This window comes from Dromiciops gliroides, chromosome 4 (genome assembly GCF_019393635.1).
Source record: "Dromiciops gliroides isolate mDroGli1 chromosome 4, mDroGli1.pri, whole genome shotgun sequence".
Taxonomy (NCBI): Eukaryota; Metazoa; Chordata; class Mammalia; order Microbiotheria; family Microbiotheriidae; genus Dromiciops; species Dromiciops gliroides.
The window spans coordinates 263,985,217-264,006,375 of record NC_057864.1 but is presented as its reverse complement, the minus strand read 5'-3'; the positions used below and the strand labels follow the sequence as shown (position 1 = coordinate 264,006,375).

The following is a 21,159-nucleotide window of genomic DNA, read 5'->3' as shown; positions in this document are numbered from 1 at the left end:
GGTTTCCAAGATGTTTACTCCCCAAGAAGCTTTGCTGGCAAATAACGAATTGCCCCCCCCCCCAACTTTTCTCTCTTCTTGACCTTTGGAAAGGGTCTCCTTTCTTGCTCTGGGAAAATGCCTAAACTTTCCAAGGCAGGCCTAACTTAGACCAATGGATGAAACATTCAACCCTGAGGGAATGCAGGAACTAGAAGACTAGGAAGTCCTGGGCCCAAAGTGGGCTTGCATGGGGTCAGGGTTCTGTTGCTGCAGCTGCAAAACTTTTGATTCTTTCTGGCTAGAGGAATGAATCTCCCATTCATTTTTCACCCATGTGTAAGTACTAGCCATGCCTTCAATGTTTGTGTTTGGCAAACAGGGAAAAATAAACAAGAGTCTTAAGCTGGCTCCAAATGCTGCTACATGGTTCCTTTTACCTATTTCCTTCCCTTTCCTATCATGAATCCATAAAGATAAAGCTGAGCTTGGGCAGGGTCTATGAAGGAAAGGAACCCCAGGCAATAGGCTTTAGTGTGGTCAGGCACTAAGTGATCTATCTTCTAGATCATATATGAGACCTTTTTTACAGATGGAGAAACTACAGTCTTTGGAGGTCAAATGAATATGAACTTCATTTGTTCAGCCATTTTCAGTTGTGTGGGGTCTTCTTGGCAAAGATACTAGAGTGGTTTGTCATTTCCTTCTCCAGCTCATTTTATATATGATGAAATGGAGGCAAACAGGGTGAAGTGACTTGCCCACTTAGTAAGTATTTGAGGCCAGATTTGAACTCAGGAAGCTAAGTCTTCCTGACTCCAGACTCTGCACTCTAACTACTGTGCCACCCAGCTGCTCACTTAGATACAAACTCCTTGAGGGCAGAGTCCACTTTAATTTTTGTCTGTTTCCCCCAGCCCTAGTAGTACAGTGCTTGGTATGTGGTGGGCACCTGATAAATGTCTAATCAATTCAATCAAAAGGACTTAATCGAGGAAAAAGCAGAACTGAAGCACCTACAAAGTAATGGTTGGCATTGGCACTAGAGACGGTGAATCTGCACTACTACAATGGTGGGCAGTTTCTTTGAGAGGATTCATAGACCCATGGAATGTTGGTGTTCTGCTCATTAGTTTTTACAGATGTGTAAACTGAATCCAAGAGAGGTGAAGTCAGTTCCCTGAAGTCACATATGCAGTAAGTTTCAAAGCCTCGACTAGAACTAGCAAGGTCATCTGACACCAAATCCAATGTACTTTCCAATATATCATGCCACCTTAAAAAAATGTAGTGAGACATTCACAACTGAGCAATGTATGATAGATGGAATCTTCTTGGAGTCTTTTATTCTAGTCCTAGTTCTACTTCTGACTATGTGACCGTAGATTAATCACTTCTCTTTCTGAACCTCAGTTTCCTCACCTGTAAAATGTGTATGTGTTTGGGGGGAGTTCTGGTGGGACTGATAGGAACAAAGTTCTTTCTAAGGTAGGACCCTTTCTACTCTAAGAGTCTATGGATCTCTGAAATGATTTCATTTAGAAGAGAAGGGAGTGGGTCAGGGGAGTCTGGAAGACTTATATCCTTTATCATACCTAGTCAGCATCTGGATTTTGTTTATATTGCTTCTCCCTACTCTTGAAGGTAAATGTTAGGCACCTGAATGGCCCTTGTACTTCTAGCCTCGGCAAGATAGGGAGACCCAGTCTCTCTTTTTTTTTTTTTTTTTTTTTTTGCGGGGCAATGGGGGTTAAGTGACTTGCCTAGGGTCACACAGCTGGTAAATATCAAGTGTCTGAGGCCGGATTTGAACTCAGGTCCTCCTGAATTCAGGGCCGGTGCTTTATCCACTGTGCCACCTAGCCACCCCCAAGAGACCCAGTCTCTTAAAAGAAAAAATAAAAGTAAAGGAAAAGAATTATTGGCAGTGGGTGAGTATGAATAAATGAACAGTTATTTGTTGATGCTGGGATGGAAATCTATACACAAGTGTTCTCAGAGTGAGGAAAATTATTTCATCTTGATATTCTTTTTGGTGCATTTAAAATTTATCTAAAGGTGTTTTTTTTTTAATTGAGAGACAATGACCATTAACTGATCTTAAAATTTTTATCTTGCTTCTTTTCATTTGGTACAATAGAAAAGGCACATTCTACCTTGGGATTAGAGGGCTTGGGTTAAAATTCTGCTCCATTCATTACTTGTGTGCTTTGGGCAAGTACAACCTCTATGGCCTCATTTTCCTTAGATGTAGATAGAGGGTTTGGATGGAGTCTATTGTTACTTCTAGCTGGACATGGTGGCACATGCCTGTAGTCCCTGATGCTAGGGAGGCTTAGGCTGGTGAATCACTTGAAGTTGGGAGTTCTGAGCTGCAGTCTGGCTAAAGCTGAGCCTATAGTTTGGTCCAGACACTGACATGGTGAACCCCTAGAAAGGGAAAGACAACTGGGTTGCCTGAAACAACAATCCACACATATTAACTGCTTACACTGTTCCAGACATTGTGCTAAGGGCTGAAAATACAAATAGAAACAGAAATACAGTCTCTGCCCTCAGAGAGCTTATATTGCAATGAGGAAAGACTGCACACACACAAAAAAAGATGAAAAGAGATGGAGGGGGGAAATGAAGGGACCCAGCATGGGACCATGGTAGAGAAAGTCCAGAGTGTAGCCTGGAGAGGAGTGAGACATGCCTGACCTGCAGTTAAGCTTCCTAAGGAGGCAAGAACAGGTACAGGTCAGAAAAATGAAGTAGTTTAAAGCTCCCACACCAATCTATCATGGTCACTTCTAGTCTGGGTGAGATAGGGAACCCTAGTCTCACAAACAAACCAAGTCACTTCCAGCTCTATGACCTTGAGCAGTCCTGCTGAAATGACTTAGCTGACTTTCCATTTGGAACCATCCTTAAGACTGCCTTAGAACATGTGATCTAAGCTAAAGTATGAAGTAGGGCTTGCAAGGAAAGTTGGGTATGTATAAGAGGGATGGACATAGGTACCCCTAGTGAAGGTAGAAATAGAATCACCCTTCTTTAAACCAGGCCTCTATGGTCAAATGTGTTTTCCTTAGTGGTGGTTTTTTTCCCCCACTTTGGAGAATCTTTGGACCTTTGAAGAAGGAGAAAGATTATTTTCATAGGGCACATCCACTTAAGATCATAAACTTCGAGCCAGAAGGTACCTCAGAGGCCATCTAGTTTAGTCCCCTCATTTTACAGATGAGGAAACAGCTGCACTGCTTTGTGACTTTACTGGCAGGTTTTGGCCAGAGCTCTTCTGTTCTAAACTAAAAAATAACCACTGTGTGTCCCTTCTGGGAGGAGAGAAGACAGGAAGGATTTTGCCCGCCAGCATTTTCCAGTGGCATGTTTTCTGACGAGAGATGGTGCCACTGTAAGAAATGGAAAGATACTCCTAAAAATGGAAATGTTCTAAATGGGGACTAGATGGGGATGCTCTTTCTTGCATCCTGGGTCATTTAAAAAAATATTTGCTTAGTGAGTAATGGTGTGAATTGACTTCTGCTGAGCAATCTAGTTACAAAGCACTTGTCTTTTGCTACTTAGCAGAGGAATTGAGGCCTTGGGAGGGATATGGCACCAGGCTATCTATCATCCATCCATCCATCCATCCATCCATCCATCCATCCATCCATCCATCCATCCATCCATCCATCCATCCATCCATCTATAACTATTTTTATTTCAGGCTCAGTTGAAGGGCTTAGAAACTAATGTAATGGGGCAGCTAGGTGGCGCAGTGGATAGAGCACCAGCCCTGGATTTAGGAGGACATGAGTTCAAATCCGGCCTCAGACATTTAACACTTACTAGCTGTGTGACCCTGGGCAAGTCACTTAGCGCCAATTGCCCTGCAAAAAACAAAAAACAAAAAAGAAAGAAAGAAAGAAAGAAAGAAAGAAAGAAAGAAAGAAAGAAACTAATGTAACGCCAGTGCTCACATGTGAGGTGTTTGTATGTAGTTTTAAGATGAGACTGAGTTTCAGCATCCACTTAACCAGAGTATTAAAATATAGCTATTCCACCAACTCTAAGGACTTAAAGATCATAATAAGAAGTCTGTGAGGGGCTATGGTGTGGAATGGAGATTAGTGACAGGGATAGAGGAGAATGAATATGGCAAGCATTATTGAAACCACTGGTATTGGAGCACAATAGGAAGAGAGTTGGCTTTGTAGTAGGATGACCTGGGTTGGAATCCTGGTTCTACCACTGATTTCTTGTGTGACCATGTACAAGTCAGATTACTTCTTCTAGCCTCACTTTCCAGAGCTGTAAATAGAAGAATTTGGACTTTTAAGATCCCTTTCAGCTCTAATCTTATGATCTTATGAATTAATTTTCCTGAAATATTGATAGACTTGACTTCTTAACCTAATAATTCCATAAGTCCATATTTGGGGATTGTTCTACATCTGTTCTGTGTGGTTTAACTAGCGAGTAGAAGGAGGCAGGAGGGTTAGTGAAGAGAGTCAGGATCTGAAGATAAGCTAAAGATTCTGTGATGCTCATCACAGGGGGACAGATATAATAGGTGAATGAGCATCATGGTGCACTGAATGGTACTCTAGCCTCAATATAGAAAATCCTCATATGTAAAGTGAAGGGGTTGTATTTGATGATATTTTAAGGATCCTCCCATCTCTCAATATGTATTCCTAGAGTAAATATAGCAATGGGAAATAAAGAGAATTTAGAATTTCAGGTCCATATTGAATGACTTTTTTGCAAATTTTTATAATTTTTGATGGCATCTATACTTTCAAAGTTGCCTGTAAGGTGATGTATAGAAAAATAAGTTAAGACAACTAAGAAGAGATGGAAATGGGGTTTTAGTTATAGAGACAGAAGATCTTGCTAGTTATCAGGGACATGGCAAAACTTGAAAGTCAGGATATTGGTTCTTGGCCTTCCCACTAGGTCCTTTATGATCAATCCAAAGGCAAGTCACTTCTCTCTTGGTCTCCACATTTGTAAAATGCAGAGGTTGGGCTAGTATGTGGTTTCTAAGTTTCTCTTATTATTATTATTATCTTAAAATCTTACAGCTTTTTTTCCATTTCTTTAGTTAAGGTAGGATCAGCCTTAAGGTATGTATGTCTGTCTGTATGTATGTATGTATTGTGAATTAAAGCTGTAAGGAACCTTTCTTATTGGCCTGGGAGAAATATCTAAAAAGGGCAGTTCAGAGGGGAGGGTGAAAGGTCCCTCATATTTCTGGGATCCCAGTATTTAGTCTAGTCACCCAATTGACGCTCCATATATCAAATTTTGGCCCTCACAGTATGTATGTATGTATGAATGAAGTAAATATATCTTATAGCCTAGGGCAGGAGTTCTTAAACATTTTCCACTCACAATCCCTTTTTGTCCTGAGAAAATTTTACGTGACTCGAGGTATATTGGTATATAAAATAGGTATACAAATCAAACATTTCCTGCCAAATTTTTGTAAGCCCCACATTCTGTTACATGACCCCATATGGGATCAGGACCCACAGTTTAAGGAGTATTGGATTAGGGAATAGGGGGAAGTGCCCATAAAATTTATGCTCAGTTTATTCACAACTGCTGTTGAAATAGATTTGTGCTACCGGGCCTCAGTTTCTTTCTTTTCTTTTCTTTTCTTTTCTTTTTTTTTTTTTTTTTCAGTGAGGCAATTGGGGTTAAGTGATTTGCCCAGGGTCACACAGCTAGTAAGTGTTAAGTGTCTGAGGTCAGATTTGAACTCAGGTACTCCTGACTCCAGGGTGGGTGCTCTATCCACTGCACCATCTAGCTGCCCCTGGGCCTCAGTTTCTACATCTGTAAAATGAAGGAGACCTCTAAGATCAGACTCACCCCTCTATGATCCTCTGATTTCAGGGTTTATACTTAGCCTTGTTGGGGCTTACTCAGCTACTGCCTTCTCCAAGTATTCTACAACTTCTTTTCCCTCTACTTTGTAACTCTTGTGCTTGGACACAGGGCATATTTTTGAGATAGGCAAAGTGTGTCTTATGCTTCTTTTCCTTTCCTCCCCCAGTTTCTGCTCTTCTGAACTCTTTTGACTTACCCCTTCCCCTTCCTAAAGGATAGGATCTTTCCATTCACTCTCATCCAGTTAAGGCTATAGCTACTAAGAGGCTGTGTGCCATCTCCTTTCCCAACCCAATTTATTTGCATTTTAAGAGAGTACTCTCTTTGGCCCTTAGAGACTGAAAGGAATGAGGTTACACCTAATGGTAGAATGAGCCAGTTGTTAAGTCAGTAAGCATTTATTAAGCACCTCTGGTGTGCTTAAATGCTGGGGAATACAAAAAGAGGCAATAGTAGTTCACAATGTAGGCAGTAGTGGGATTCAAACCCAGGACACTGGAGCCTAAATCCAGTACCTTAGGTTATATACTACCTGCACGAGCCATTTTGGGAGTCAAGATATGTTTATCTCTGGGGCAGGACTCTTGATCTTCAGATTACATCAATAAATCCTTCCTGTCTAGTCTATATTCACAACCACCCCATCCCAGCTCTTGGGTGATTCACTTAACCTCCATGAACCTCAGTTTCTTTATCTGTAAAATAAGAGGATTGCATCAGATTGGCCTTGTGGTCTTTCTAGGTTTAAATCTATATTTCTAATTTCATTGATAACAGCCAAGATCCAATTGGTGTACTTGCACTGCTTAATTCTATAGGGCTTGAACCAGTTATAATTTTATATAATTATAACTTCCAAATAGTGTGAATTCAAATACATGAAACCACTTCTTGTGGATTCATTATTAGGATACTGTGAGATTACATCTTCAACCATCAATGCTGAAAAAACTTCCTCTTATTCATTCAGATAAGCAATTGTTTCATTTACTTTATTGTCTTAGAGAGTAGCTTGGGAGTTAAGTAATTTGCCCAGGGTCACACACCAGAGACATAACTTGATCCCAGGTCTTGCTGACTCTAAGGTAGGCATTCCATCCAATATGTTGTGGACTATAAACAGACTAGTACAGTTTAAAAAAAATTAAATTCTGATGATGGTGAGGCAGCTAGGTGACACAGTGGATAAAATGCTGACCCAGGAGTCTAGAAAACCTGAATTCAAATCTAGATTCAAACATTTACCTAGTAATCCTGGGCAGGCCACTTAATCTCTGTCTACCTCAGTTTCCTCAGCTGTAAAATAGGGTTCTTGTGAGGCTGAAATGAGATATTTGTAAAGTGCTTAGCACAATGCATATAGTGGTGCTATATAAATGCTTATTCTCTGTATTGTTGTTCAGCCATTTCAGTCATATCTAGATCTTCATGATCCCATTTGAGGTTTTCTTGGCAAAGATACTGGAGTGGTTTGTCATTTCCTTCTCCAGCTCATTTTTTACAGAACAGGAAACTGAGGCAAATAGGGTTGTGACTTGGTCAGGTTCACACAACTAGTAAGTGTCTGAAATGAGATTTGAACTAAGATCTTTCTGACTCCAGGCATGGAGCTCTATCTACCCACCTACCTCTCTGTTCTTCCCTTTGTCTCCACTCCTTTTATGTAGAGATTTAAGATTTACAAAGAGTGCCTTCGACCAAACCACCCTGTGAAGTAGTGGGATTTTGTAAGTAAAATGTAAAGTATCATTTTCATGTAGGTGATCACTATATACTATGGATTGAGGGAGATGGAAAAGAGGACTCGAGGATCCTTGGCATCTAAAAGTTTATCATCTAGGGGAGGGACATGTTGAGTAAAAAGAAACATCTAGAAGGAAAAGTGGAATGTCATAGACTGCTCCAGATGGTTGGCATCTTGAACATCATAGAATCCGACTGCTTTATTTGGTTGACAAATAGAGGATCAGAGAGAGGAAAGGATTTACCCAAGTTCACCAGGACAATTAGTGTTAGAGTTGGGGTCCAGACCCAGGTATTTTGATTCCCCAGTCTAGTGTGTTATGCCACCCCTTGCCGCCCCTCCCACCAAGGGCCTGGTACAGTACTTTGCTCATAGTAATTACAGATATTTGTAGAATAAACAACCTATTCCTGAAATCTGGGAGGATTGGAAGAGTTATTCTGAAACATCTTTTGCTTGCATATCACAGGTACCCAGGTTTATGCTGAATTGCCTCTCAATTCTCTGCATTGCAGATTTAAGTGAGAGAAACTACAATTGTGCTTGAATTCCTCTGCTTTGCTCTCCCTTGTGTTCTTCCCTCCCCCCCATTCCTCCAGGATTTTAAAGTCAGCACGATCAAGCCTTGGCATCCTCTGCATCAGCCTTCACCAGACTATGCACGTTTTTTTTTTTCTTCACCTAGCAACAGAAGACATCTCCCTCCCCCTCTCTCCCAGTGTCACCCCCCAACCTCCTGTCTCCTCTTGTCTCTCTCCATCTCTCCCTTCACCCCATCTCCCTTTTTTCCCCTTCCCATCCTCTGTCTCCCTTCTCTCCCTCTTTTCCTCTTTCTTCCTTTTCCTCTGTCTTTTCCCCCTTCTCCCCATCTTCTTCCTCTGTCTCCCCACTCTCTTCCCTCTCTTTTCTCTCCCATATTTTCTACCTCCTCTTTCCTTCTCCCTCTCCTTCTCCTCCTCTCCTTCTTTCTCTCTCTTCCCTTCCCCTACTCACTCCCAGTCTTTCCCTTTCTCTATCTATACTCTCCTCCCTTCCTCTCCTCTTTTCCTTTCTCTTCTTTTTTTCCTATCTCTTCCCCTCTTTTTTTACTCTTATTTCTCTCTATTTCTCCTCTTTCCCCTTTCTATCTGTCTTTTCATTTCTCTCTACATCTCCCCTTTCTTCCTTCTTCCATTATATCTTCCAGGATATAGCAGGAAATAAAAGAAGTATAGTTTTCTGGGTGTATATAACATAGCTGCTAATTAACATGCGATCTGGAACAGCATTCATCCTTGAATCTTTCTTCTTCATCTCTCCCAATTTTCCCAATTTAAGGAAAGAAGCAAACAAAACAAAATATAACAAAAAATAAAACTTCAAACAGGCTGCCAGCAGTTTTCATCTTGTTCAAATTTGTCTTAGTAGAAAAGACTACTTGTGGAAACTCTAGAGATGCATAGTCATGACACTGGCTTTTCCCTTCAATCAAAGGTGGTAGTGGGGGTGGGGATGGGGCTCATGTAACAATAAAATGAACACTTTATTGAGCTGTTTATTTTTACTTATATTAATGTGAGCTATAATAATAACTGACATTTGTATAGCACTTGAGTTTGAAAAGCACTTTGCATAGTTACGTGCTATCATTATCCCCATTGAACAGATGTATAAACTGACTCATGAACTTAACTGACCTTTCAGAGAGCCACACTGCTAGTATTTGACCTGAGATTGGAGCTCTCATCCTTCCAAGTCCTGAATATTATATGCTCACCATATACCATGCTACTTACTACTTGCAGAGTATTCACTGAGAATACAAAGATGACTTAACTCTAGTAGCTCTAGTAGGATGGGAGATGACTGGAATACCTATATTCTTCTCTCTCTCTCTCTCTCTCTCTCTCTCTCTCTCTCTCTCTCTCTCTCTCTCTCTCTTTCATCTATCTATATCTTTATGTTTCTCTCTATATAGTCTAAAATAGAATGTGATGAGTGCATAGGAGTGATATAGCCAATGTGTAATTTGAGATTCAAAGAGAGAGGTCACTTTTGGCAGGGGATGGGGAGTCTGGGAAGTCTTCATGGAGGAGTTGGCACTAGTCCTAAACCTGCAATGATTTCAATAGCTAGAAAATGAGTGATGGAGATTGGTACCTCTGAGCCACATGCTTTGTGCCTTATCTCCCCATGAGAAGTCTGAGGATTTCTTTCATGGTTTCCCTTCCCTCTAAATAAACTACCACCTTATTCTAAAAAAAAAAAAAAAAAAAGAAAATGAGTGATGAAGGTAGGGTATTCTAGGACTTAGAGACAATGTAAGTAAAGTTATTGAGACATGTATATGGGAAGGAGTGATGTATTTGGAGAATGACCAATAAGGAATTTAGCCAAAAAATATAACAGTACATGAATGTGAAAAAGTCTTGAAAAGAAAGTTGGCACCTGATTGTAGAGGGATTTAAATGAAATACTGAGAAATTGGCTAAATAATATGACTGGGGAGCCACTGGAGATTGTTGAGCAAGTGAGTAACATGACATTTGTGTAGTGGGAAGACATTCTGGCAGTGGTCTTGCATGTAGGATGATTGATATATGGAGAAGACTGACAGTAGTCTAGGCAGGAGGTAACTTAGGTCTGTTCTACTTTGGGAGGGCTAAAGGATAGTTGCTAGATAGTAATGTAGATATAGACTAGACTAGAGAATGATTTCTTCTTGATACCCTTGCATTAACTTATTTTTGTTACAATTTCAATAGGAAACTAATTTTCTATGAAAAAGAATAAGTTAATATATCCTTTCTACTTTTAGTCTTAATGGTCAACTTCTAGCTGATCTTTCTTGCTTGGAGGAAAAAAAATACTTGTTGCAAATGGGGAAAATCATATCTCTTTTTAAAAAAATTGATGTTTTCCTTCTAAAAATTTGTTTATTCAGGGGCAGCTAGATGGCACAGTGGTAAAGCACTGGCCCTGGATTCAGGAGTACCTGAGTTCAAATCCAGCCTCAGACACTTAACACTTATTAGCTGTGTGACCCTGGGCAAGTCACTTAACCCTCATTGCCCTGCCCCCCCCCCAAAAAATTTTTTTTTGTTTATTCAGCAAATGTTTGTTAATCACTTGCTCTATGCTCAGCACTGTACTAGGGGATTTGGAAGGGACCGCTATTATAGAATAACATTGTTACAAAAAGAGTTTTTCTAGAGAAAAGAATTTGCCAGTTAATGGAAGATGATTCCTTTAGACTCCAAATGTGGGTTGTTTTTTTTTTTTTTGGTGGGGCATTGAGGGTTAAGTGACTTACCCAGGGTCATACAGCTAGTAAGTGTCAAGTGTTTGGGGCCAGATTTGAACTCAAGTCCTTCTGAATCTAGGGCCCAGTGCGTTATCCACTGTACCACCCAGCTGCCCCCTAATACTTTTTAAAGAAAGCTTTGATGGGAATCTCTATAGGAAAAATTCTGATTTCTTAATCAGAGTATCCCAATTAGGTTTTGCCCTTATCTCGAGGGATCAGTTGCCATTAGGAACATTTATTACATTAGAATACCATGATATCCTCACAGTCCATTAAGCTATAGAGGTTTGAAAGCCACAGTTCATGGTTTCAGGCTGCTTGGCTTTTTTTTGAGTACTTGTGCTTGCTTTTTATAACTTTTTCTGTTTCCTCTGTGTCAGGCTCTTTACTGTTGCTTCCTACTGTTGGTGTCTGTCTCTAGAAGCTCCTACCTACTCACTTCCCTTCTCATTTGCTGCTTCCAGTTTTCTGTGTGCTGGGAAATCAGAGACCAAGACTAGTATCATGGGTAAAATATGTGAACACACAGTGATCTCATCAGTTATCACAGATTCAATTATCCCATGGCCACGATCCCCAAATTGGCATGTCTATCCCTAAACTCTCTTTTGAGCTCCATTCCTGTATTGCTAACCAAGTGCCTGATAGGTATCTCAACCTGGATGCTCCAATAGCATTTAGATAGATTTTTTTTTTTTTGGTGGGGCAATGAGGGTTAAGTGACTTGCCCAGAGCCACACAGCTAGTAAGTGTCAAGTGTCTGAGGTTGGATTTGAATTCAGATTGTCCTGAATCCAGGGCTAGTGCTCTATCCACTGTGCCACCTAGCTGCCCCCCCTCCAATAGCATTTAAAATTCCATGGAAGTTTGTATCTTTACTCCTAAACCTACCTGTATTTCAAGCTTCCCTACTTCTTATGAGGGTACCACTATGCTTTTTAGTCATCCAGGTTCACAAGAATCATTCTTGACTCTGCCCTCTTTCTTCCTCCTTCACCCAACTCGCCCTATTCTATATCCATTCAGGTGTCAAATTCTGTAGTTTCTATTGCCTCAATTTCCCTTGTATCTGTCTCCTTTCTCCACTCACATGATCACTACCTTAGTTCAGGCCCTAGCCATCTCTCTATACTTTTATGGTACCTTCCAAATCCATCTCATATTTGTAAAGTACTTAGCACAGTGCCTGGCACATAGTAGGTCTTATTTTAATTTATATTTGGGGGGGCGTGGCAATGGGGGTTAAGTGACTTGCCCAGGGTCACACAGCTAGTAAGTGTTAAGTGTCTGAGGTTGGATTTGAACTCGGGTCTTCTTGAATCCAGGGCTAGTGCTTTATCCACTATGCTACCTAGCTGCCCCCTTATAGTAGGTCTTATAAAAATGCTTATTACCTCCCTCCATCTCTCTATTTCCTTTTTCTCTCCTCTCCAACTTATCCTCCATATACCTGGAAAACTAACATTCCTAAAATGCAGGTCTGACCATGTCACATTCCGTGCTCAAAATTTTTCAGTGACATTACCACCGGGATAAAATACACACTTGTCAGCTTTTGGTTTAAATCCCTACTCAGTCTGGTTCCCCAAACACTGTTGTAGACTTCTTTCATGATGTTCTCCTTCAAAGAGTCATAGATTTACAGCTAGAAGGGACTTTAAGAAAATATTAGAGGTTCTTAACTTTTTGTGTGTGTCATGGGCCTCTTTGGCAATCTGGCGAAATTTGGGCACCCCTTCTAAGAATAATGCTTTTGAATGTGCAAAATAAAGTAAAATACATGGGATTATCAAGGAAACCAGTTGCATTGAATCATAGTTATCAAAATATCTCTTCCAAAAAATTCATGGAACCCAGGTTAAGAACCCCTGCTTCTGGTTTGTTCCCCTGCTTTTATAAATGAGGAAATTTGAGGCTCAGAGAGGTAGGTCATGACTTGCCCAAGGCCACACAAATAGTGACAGAAGTGAAATTTGAACCCAGAGTCTCTGGCTTCAAATTCAGTGTTCTTTCCACTCTACCTTAGCTACCAGACAGACCTACTTATTATTCATCTCTCATCCCCATGCTATTTCTGGAATTCATTCCCTACTCTTTGCCTTTCTGGATCCTTATATTACTTAGCTTGTGTGCCAACTTTGACACAAAGCCTTTTCAGACCCTTCCCCCTCCAGGCTATGGTTGATTTCTCTATCTTTAACTTTTATTCATTTTTTTCAGTGTCGTATTTTTAAATTAATGAGCATATGAGGAAATTTTCTTTCCTTTCTTATTGCCTCCCCATCATGGAAGGAAAAAGGAAAATCAAATCTCTTGTAAAAAACATGTATAGCTATCAAAAGCATATTCCTATATTGATCGTCTTAAAAAATGTGTCATGCTCTACATCCAGAGTCCATAATTTCTCTTATGAAGCAGGTAGCATGGTTTACCATTGGTCCTCTGCAATCACTGTTGGTCGTTGAGTTGATCCAAGTTTTTGAGTCTTCAAAATTGTTTGTCTTGACAATGTTGTTGTTATTGTATAAATTGTTCTCCTGGTTCTGCTGACTTTGCTTTGCATCATTTCATTCATATTTTCTAGGTTTTTTCTCTCTTATTCATACATGTTTCATACCCTCCTTGAGAGAAGGTTTGTTATAGTTTTGGATCCTCTTTCCCTAAGGTAGTGCCTTGTAGATGCTCTATAAACATTTGTGGAATTTAGTTTAAGTAAGAGTAATTTAGCTCAAAAAGTCAGTCAGTCCTACACTATGCTGAGGAATCAGAAGATTTTAGTGACTTTTTAACCAATGGGCTTTACTGATGAATTTCAACATTTCATAAATGGTCCCTCTTTGGGGCTGATCCCTTTGTTCCTCTCAATTTTTTCAACTTTTTTTTTTTTTACTGATCTTCTCCTTGGCCATAGGAAGCCACATGAAAAGGGGAAGACAAAGAGGTAGAGATACTTTCTTATATGATAGTGGGTTCAGTTAATTTGTAGGGTCCTGGGAAGACTCCAGTTTTCCAATATTTCCTCCCGGGATCTGAATTTGCTGCCTTGAATTCCACTGTTATAGCTTCATTCCTTTTGGGTTTCAGTGTGGTCACCTATTAAATACTTTATAGGAGGCATAAGGTTTAATGTGTATCAACCAGTGACCCATTGTGAAAATGAGTTTGTGGCTTTCCAGGCTTACCATTAGCTGAAAGCAGCAACCCTCTATAAAGAGATAATCAGGAGGCAAGTTTTGAAAGAGAGGGAGGATGGAGAGAGGAAGTCCTGAGCTTTGGTGAAGGATTGGATTTGAGGTTTTTTGACAGCTGAGCAGTAACACAAAAATACTGGGCACTGGACCAGGAGGTTGGCAAGAGAGGGGCACCAAGAATCACACAATTTAAAAGTTGGCAGAGACTTTTAGAGAATATTTATTCCAATGCCCTCATATAGAAAAAGAAATTGAGGCCCAGAGAAGGGAAGGGGCTTGCTTAAGATCACCAGGCTAATGAGTTGCAGAGATGAAACTTGAATCTAAGTCTGAAGAGCCCTGAAAGAAGGGAGATTAGAAAATCCTTTCTCTTATTTCATGATTGCCCTTGGGCCTGATCACTATCATAATGTCATGCTATCTTGGAATTTGTGGACACAAACCATTCTTCCTCCTTTCTGTACCTCTATGCTCCAACCCCATTTTAATCTACAAAAGGTCTTGCTTAGATCTTGATAGCTGTTGGGAAAGGTCTTGATTTCTAGAGGAGTGTCTTTGCCTTATTCTCAAGATAAAGTGAAAGTAGCATTATGGGGTATGATGGAAAGACTGTGGGTCTGGGAGTCAGGATTCTAATCTGGGCTATGCCATAACTAAATTGAAATTAGACAAGTCAATTAGTCACTAACAGTCTCAGTTTCCCCTTTGCTTCCCTCTCCCCTTGCTCCAGGCAACATGATACAGGAGCCCATTGTTCCAGTGATTTTTCTTTCTAAAATATTAAGTGTAAAATTAGGTACATATCAAAATTGCTTCTCAGACAGGACAGTTATTTAGTATTAAGATAGTCTAAAACTCAAATCTAGGAGTTCATCATTCTGGGTGTTCCCTCCAATAATCCATTTCACAAGCTATCTCCATGTCTCCTTGTCCCCTAGGGCATCCATTCCCATCCTCCCCCAAAATGCTGTAATTTTAAAATAGTCTGCACAATTTCCCCAACTTCTCTTTATTCCATGGATAGTGCAGATTCATTGGATCAGCATTTATAGGTTCTAGCCACATAGTTGGAAACGCTGGATGAATTCCAGCTGTTAACTTTCTATGGTCCCAGGTTCCATCTCTGTCTATAGAACTGCTGAGTAAACAAAAACAGTCCATGCTCTTTTCTCCACTAAGGATTCTTGTAAGAATTGATGCATGTGTGCACGTCTGTGTGTTTGTATATGTGTATGCATGTGTGTATGTATAGGAGTATGTGTATATAAATTAATATGTACACATACTATATACATGTACCTATGCATACACATATGCATATAATGTAGCCTCAGGGCATGGTGAACTAGTATATATCCTGGATTTCATGTCAGAGGACCTTGGTTCAGATCTGGTTTCTCATGCTTATTCCTTGTATGAGTTTGGCCAACCTCAGTTTCCTTTCCTTCCTTCCTTCCTTCCTTCCTTCCTTCCTTCCTTCCTTCCTTCCTTCCTTCCTTCCTTCCTTCCTTCCTTCCTTCCTTCCTTCCTTCCTTCCTTCCTTCCTTCCTTCCTTCCTTCCTTCCTTCCTTCCTTCCTCCCCTTCCTTCCTTCCTCCCCTTCCTCCCCTTCCTCCCCTTCCTCCCCTTCCTCCCCTTCCTCCCCTTCCTCCCCTTCCTCCCCTTCCTTCCTTCCTTCCTTCCTTCCTTCCTTCCTTCCTTCCTTCCTTCCTTCCTTCCTTCGTTCCTTCCTTCCTTCCTTTCTTCCTTCCTTCCTTCCTTCCTCCCTTCCCTTCCCTTCCCTTCCCCTTTCCCTTCCCTTCCCTTCCCTTCCCTTCCCTTCCCTTCCCTTCCCTTCCCTTCCCTTCCCTTCCCTTCCCTTCCCTTCCCTTCCCTTCCCTTCCCTTCCCCTTCCCTTCCCTTCCCTTCCCTTCCCTTCCCTTCCCTTTCCTTCCTTCCTTCCTTCCTTCCTTCCTTCCTTCCTTCCTTCCTTCCTTCCTTCCTTCCTTCCTTCCCTTTCCTTCCTTCCTTCCTTCCTTCCTTCCTTCCTTCCTTCCTTCCTTCCTTCCTTCCTTCCTTCCTTCCTTCCTTCCTTCCTTCCTTCCTTCCTTCCTTCCTTCCTTCCTTCCTTCCCTTTCCTTCCTTCCTTCCCTTTCCTTCCTTTCCTTCTGCGGGGCAATGAGGGTTCAGTGACTTGCCCAGGGTCACACAGGTAGTAAGTGTCAAGTGTCTGAGGTTCGATTTGAACTCAGGTCCTCCTGAATCCAGGAACCGTGCTTTATCCACTGTGCCACCTAGCTGCCCCCAAACCTCAGTTTTCTCATTGGTAAAATGAGGGGTTTTGCCTACAGGACATCTAAGGTCCCTTTCAGACCTAAATTTATGGTCCAGTTTTAGTTTTGTGTGTTGTTGTTGTAAATGGGCTCTGCAAGGTTAAGACATTTAAAAAACTCCTCTAAGATGCCCATTGCCTAACAGGGTTCTCTGCTGTGCTTGAGCTTCCCTGTATAAGGTGGCTTGAATAGCATTAGACTTATTTTAATTAGAAATACGATCAGTTATCCCAAATGACTGAGAAAGGAGGAACCCACTTGATAGGTGAGGAGGTGGAGTGGGGGTTGGAGGGTGGTTTGTTTACTGCCAGGACAGCCTTCTGAGAGACAATAATCAGTGAGCCTCTGAAGCATCTGTCATCTCTCATGATTTCAATAATTGCTTCCTTACTCAGTATCTGGAAATGCTGGGCAGCCTCTTCTCACAAATAGATTGCTTAGGGAATATGTAAATCAGCTGGAGAAAGCCTTTTCCAGGGAGCCAAAAGCACAGTCCCCCAAACCTAGCACAGAGCAATTTCTGAGCCTATGCTCCTTCTGCAGTCATGGTGTGTGTGTGTGTGTGTGTGTGTGTGTGTGTGTGTGTGTGTGTGTGTGTGTGTGTGTGTGTGTGTGTAAAATGTATTCAGTCTGGTATGGTCCATCAGAATGATATATGTGTGCCCAACCTGCGGGCTAAAGTGCCCAGGGCCTGCTCCCAGTATTCTCTTCTCTCCTTAATATAGTTTTAACTGATTTAATAACATGTTTGAGGTAGCTTTTCGGGGCTGGGGGTGGAGAGGAGACTTGGTCATTTTCAGTATTCATGTCTCCTTTCAAACTTTAATGCAGTAGCTTCTCTAACCCTGCCTTTTAATTTAGAAATGAGGTGCTAGATTACACCTGATGGAACAGGATGCTCTCTCTGCTCAGGGCCTTTAGTATTGGGCTTTGGGGGCTAATATTCCTATTGGGGCACTTAGCAAGGGAAGCTGCCTTCCTGCAAAATGAAAGCTTGGGGCCTTTCTTTCCTCCTCTGTGCACCTGGTGGTGGTAGACAAAGCAGAGATACTTGGAGGTGAGTTTATGGAGAAAATAAATGAACAAGGAAAGGAAATTTAGCCAGAAGTAGAAACTGGAAGATTTATAGGACAACATAATGGAAAGTGAGACTTTTTTTCTTCTTCCTTAACATAAGATGATCTTAAGCTTGTTAATTAGAAAATCAAGAATCATCTCCTCCTTCCCCCACCCCAAAAGCCTTTAAAGAAAAGATAAATGAGTGAATTATGCATCTCAGAAATGGTAATCGGGGGCAGCTAGATGGCTCAGTGGATAAAGCACTGGCCCTGGATTCAGGAGGACCTGAGTTCAAGTCCGGCCTCAGACACTTGACACTTACTAGCTGTGTGACCCTGGGCAAGTCACTTAATCCCCATTGCCTGCCAAAAAAAAAAAAAAAAAAGAAATGGTAGTCCACCTTTTAGCCCTACTCTTTAGTCAGGCTGAAGTACCTTTTCCTCCAGGGGGAGAGGATTTGAAAGAGGCAGTTTTTTAGCTAGTTGGAGCTTCTCTTTTTGCTTTTGGAATGATACGCCAGGCAAACTCTTAGGTATATGGAGAATTTTAGGGCCTGCAGATAAAAATGACCAACTATGGCAAAATTTTGGAAAAGATGATGAGAATGGTGATTATAGTGAGCAATAGACATTAAATGCCATCTCTTTGTGACCTCATTTGGGGTTTCTTGGTAAAGATACTGAAGTGGTTTTCCATTCATTTCCTTTTCCAGCTCATTTTACAGGTGAGAAAACTGAGGCAGACAGGATTAAGTGACTTTCTCAGGGGCACACAGCTAGCTCATAAGTGTCTGAGGCTGGATTTGAACTCTAGTCTTCCTGACTAGATCCAGCACTCTATCTACTGCACCACCTACCTGCTGGGGGACTGTGATAGGCCAAGAGAAAAATCAGAGTCCTTGCTCTCAAGGAGCTCATTCTGTGATGGTGATAGCATAGGTTTATTTAAACTTGTATAAAAAATAAATGCAAAGTAATCTTGGGAGGGAGATTACTAACACCTAGGGGAGGGAGTCAAGAAAAATTTCATGTAAAAAGTGGTACTTGAACTGAGATATTAAATAAGCTAGGTACTTTCATAAGGTAGAAGTGAGGAAAGAATACATTCCAGCTACAGGAAAACAGCTACCTCAAAGGGAGAGAAACCAGGTAAAGATCATTTACCAGAGATCCATAGATGTTTACCTTGATAGAAGGATGTCCATGTGTCAGCTAGCTACCATTTATCTAACCCAACCCTTTTATTAGACAGAAAAGGAAACTGAGGCTGAGAAAGGAAGGGACTTACCTAAATTCACGTAGCTAATTAGTAGAAGAAAGACACTTGAATCAAGTGAGGAAGTGGGGATGGTGGTTCTTGTAGTTATTTTTTTCTAGATTCCAAATAATCTTCCCTATTGGGGGAGAGAACAGCAGGGCTTTGTTCTTTTGACTTTGACTACCCTATTCAGAAAGTGATCTTTTTAGTTTAGCTGCTTAACTCTTTCTGGGCTTTTCCATGTGTGGGGTTTTCTGTTCTGAAAGGTGGCATAAAGTCTCACACAGTTGTGGGAGATGATATCTTTCCTCTCTTAATTTCTAAGTAGCTGAGATCTTGGAAACTGGTTTCTAAGACTCGTCATGACTGGTATAGCTAGGCTGGCTGTGTGAATGTTCTGAGGACCTAATGCTGGCACTTCAATTGGCTAGAGGAGCTTGTGGGTTACTGAGTAAGTCCATGGACCTGTTTCTGTGGCCCAAACAGAGCATGCTTCATTTACCCAAAGGGCACACTGCTGAGTAGTTCCATTTCATAACCAGCGGGTAAGCTCAGCCTGAGAAAACAGCAATTCTAAGGTCTCTGTAGAACTGGATGAGAGAGTAAGTGAAACAGGCCTAAAGAATGACCTGCTAGAAGTAGTGTCGACCTATTTAGTAAATGGTACAATTGGAACTTAGACCCAGGTTGTCTGATTCAGGTGTCTCTGCAGTTCTGAATAGACCATGGCTGGGGGTTGGGAGTTGGGGGTGGGGGCGCTGTTTAAGATAGTATCCATTTAAAGCTGCATAGTAATAAATGGGCGGTCCTCTGCAGGAATCATTGTAACACACTAAGTAGACTTGGGATTGTCGAGAAATAGTGGTAGTGTGAATGCAGCTTTGAAATCAAGGAGCTTTGCAATAATAATAATGGTAAAAGTATTTATCTGGCTCTTTAATGTTTGCAAATCCCTTTAACATATGTTATCTATTGGATCCTTACAACAACCATATGAGGTATGTGCTATTGTTATTATATCTATTTTATATATATTATATAGATATTTTATAGGAAACTGAGGCTCAGGGAAATTAAATTACTGACCAGGGTTACACAACCAAAAGTGTCTGAAGAAAGATTTGAACTTAAGTGTTCTTGACTCCAAACACAGCACTATGTGTTTGGCTTCCTAGCTGCCAAAATCTTGATGTTAACACTATGAAATGGAGGAAAAGTGAATCGAGAATAATATAGTTGTGGGGACCCAAAAACAATAGTGAAAATCTATTAAAGTCATCCACAGTAGGAGTTAGAAAGGTTGGAAAATTCCCAAGAGTCTCTGGGTATCTGAGAAATGGGATAGGGGGAGATGGAGTATGGAAAAGGATCCTTGTCCCAGGAGCCCTGTTTTTCTGGACAGTGCTCTCCAAAGCCTCATATGCATATCCCTCAATGGTTCATACAGTACCAGGTGCATGGTTATTATTTAGTCTCATCAGTAGTGTCCAACTCTACATGACCCCATTTGGGGTTTTCTTGGCAGAGATATTGGAGTGGTTTGCCATTTCCTTCTCCAGCTCATTTTACAGATGAGGAAACCGAGGCAAACAGGGCTAAGTGATTTGCCCAGGGTAATGCAGTTATTAAGTGCCTGAGTCCAGATTAATAAATACTCGATTGTAGAAGTGCTAGGTAATTTAAGAATCTGGTCATCATTTTGTTGTGGATAACCACAAATCTCTCACTATTTCAAATCACTCCTTGTCCCTGGTACTCATTTATTCCATTTGGTTTTTTTTGTTTTGTTTTTGGTGAGGCAATTGGGTTAAGTGACTTGCCCAGGGTCACACAGCTAGTAAGTGTTAAGTGTCCGAGGTCAGATTTGAACTCAGGTCCTCCTGATTCCAGGGCCTGTGCTTTATCCACTGCACCACCTAGCTGCCCCCATTTATTCCATTTGTTAAAGAAGAATTGGATTATATGCTATCTAAGGTCTCTTCTTAATTCCAAAGTGTTGTGACATTTTCTTGATTGACTGACCCTATATTGACTAATGATAATAGACAAAGATAGTAGATAATATCGATATGACTAATTAGCATAACTGTGCTTGTTTATACAAATAAATACATAAATTTTGGATGCACTAGACTTGGAGGTTTGGGGAAAGTGGAAAGATTTTTTCAGTAGAATGTTCTCCAAAGAAAAAAAAATGTTCTCCTTGATATGTGCTCGATAAAAGAATTAACCAAAGGGTGAAAGGTTCTCCTCCCCACCCCCACCCCCACTCCCACCCTCATTGGTTTCTTGTTTCCTCAGTTTAGCATTTAAGGCCCTTCATGATCTGACCCCATCCTACTACTTTCCATCTGTATCTCCCACTGTACCAGGTCATGTGCTCGTTCTCAAACATGCCCCTCACTTCTGTATCGCTCCCCCCCACCCCACCCCACCCCCGACATTT

At 41.1% G+C, this 21,159-nt stretch overlaps 1 protein-coding gene across 1 annotated transcript in view; it reads left to right on the top strand.

Moving 5' to 3' along the window:
* The window catches only part of TNFRSF21 (TNF receptor superfamily member 21), a 117,359-nt gene that overhangs the window by 10,073 nt on the left and 86,127 nt on the right, over nucleotides 1–21,159 (top strand). The gene's annotated exons all lie outside the window — the stretch shown is intronic.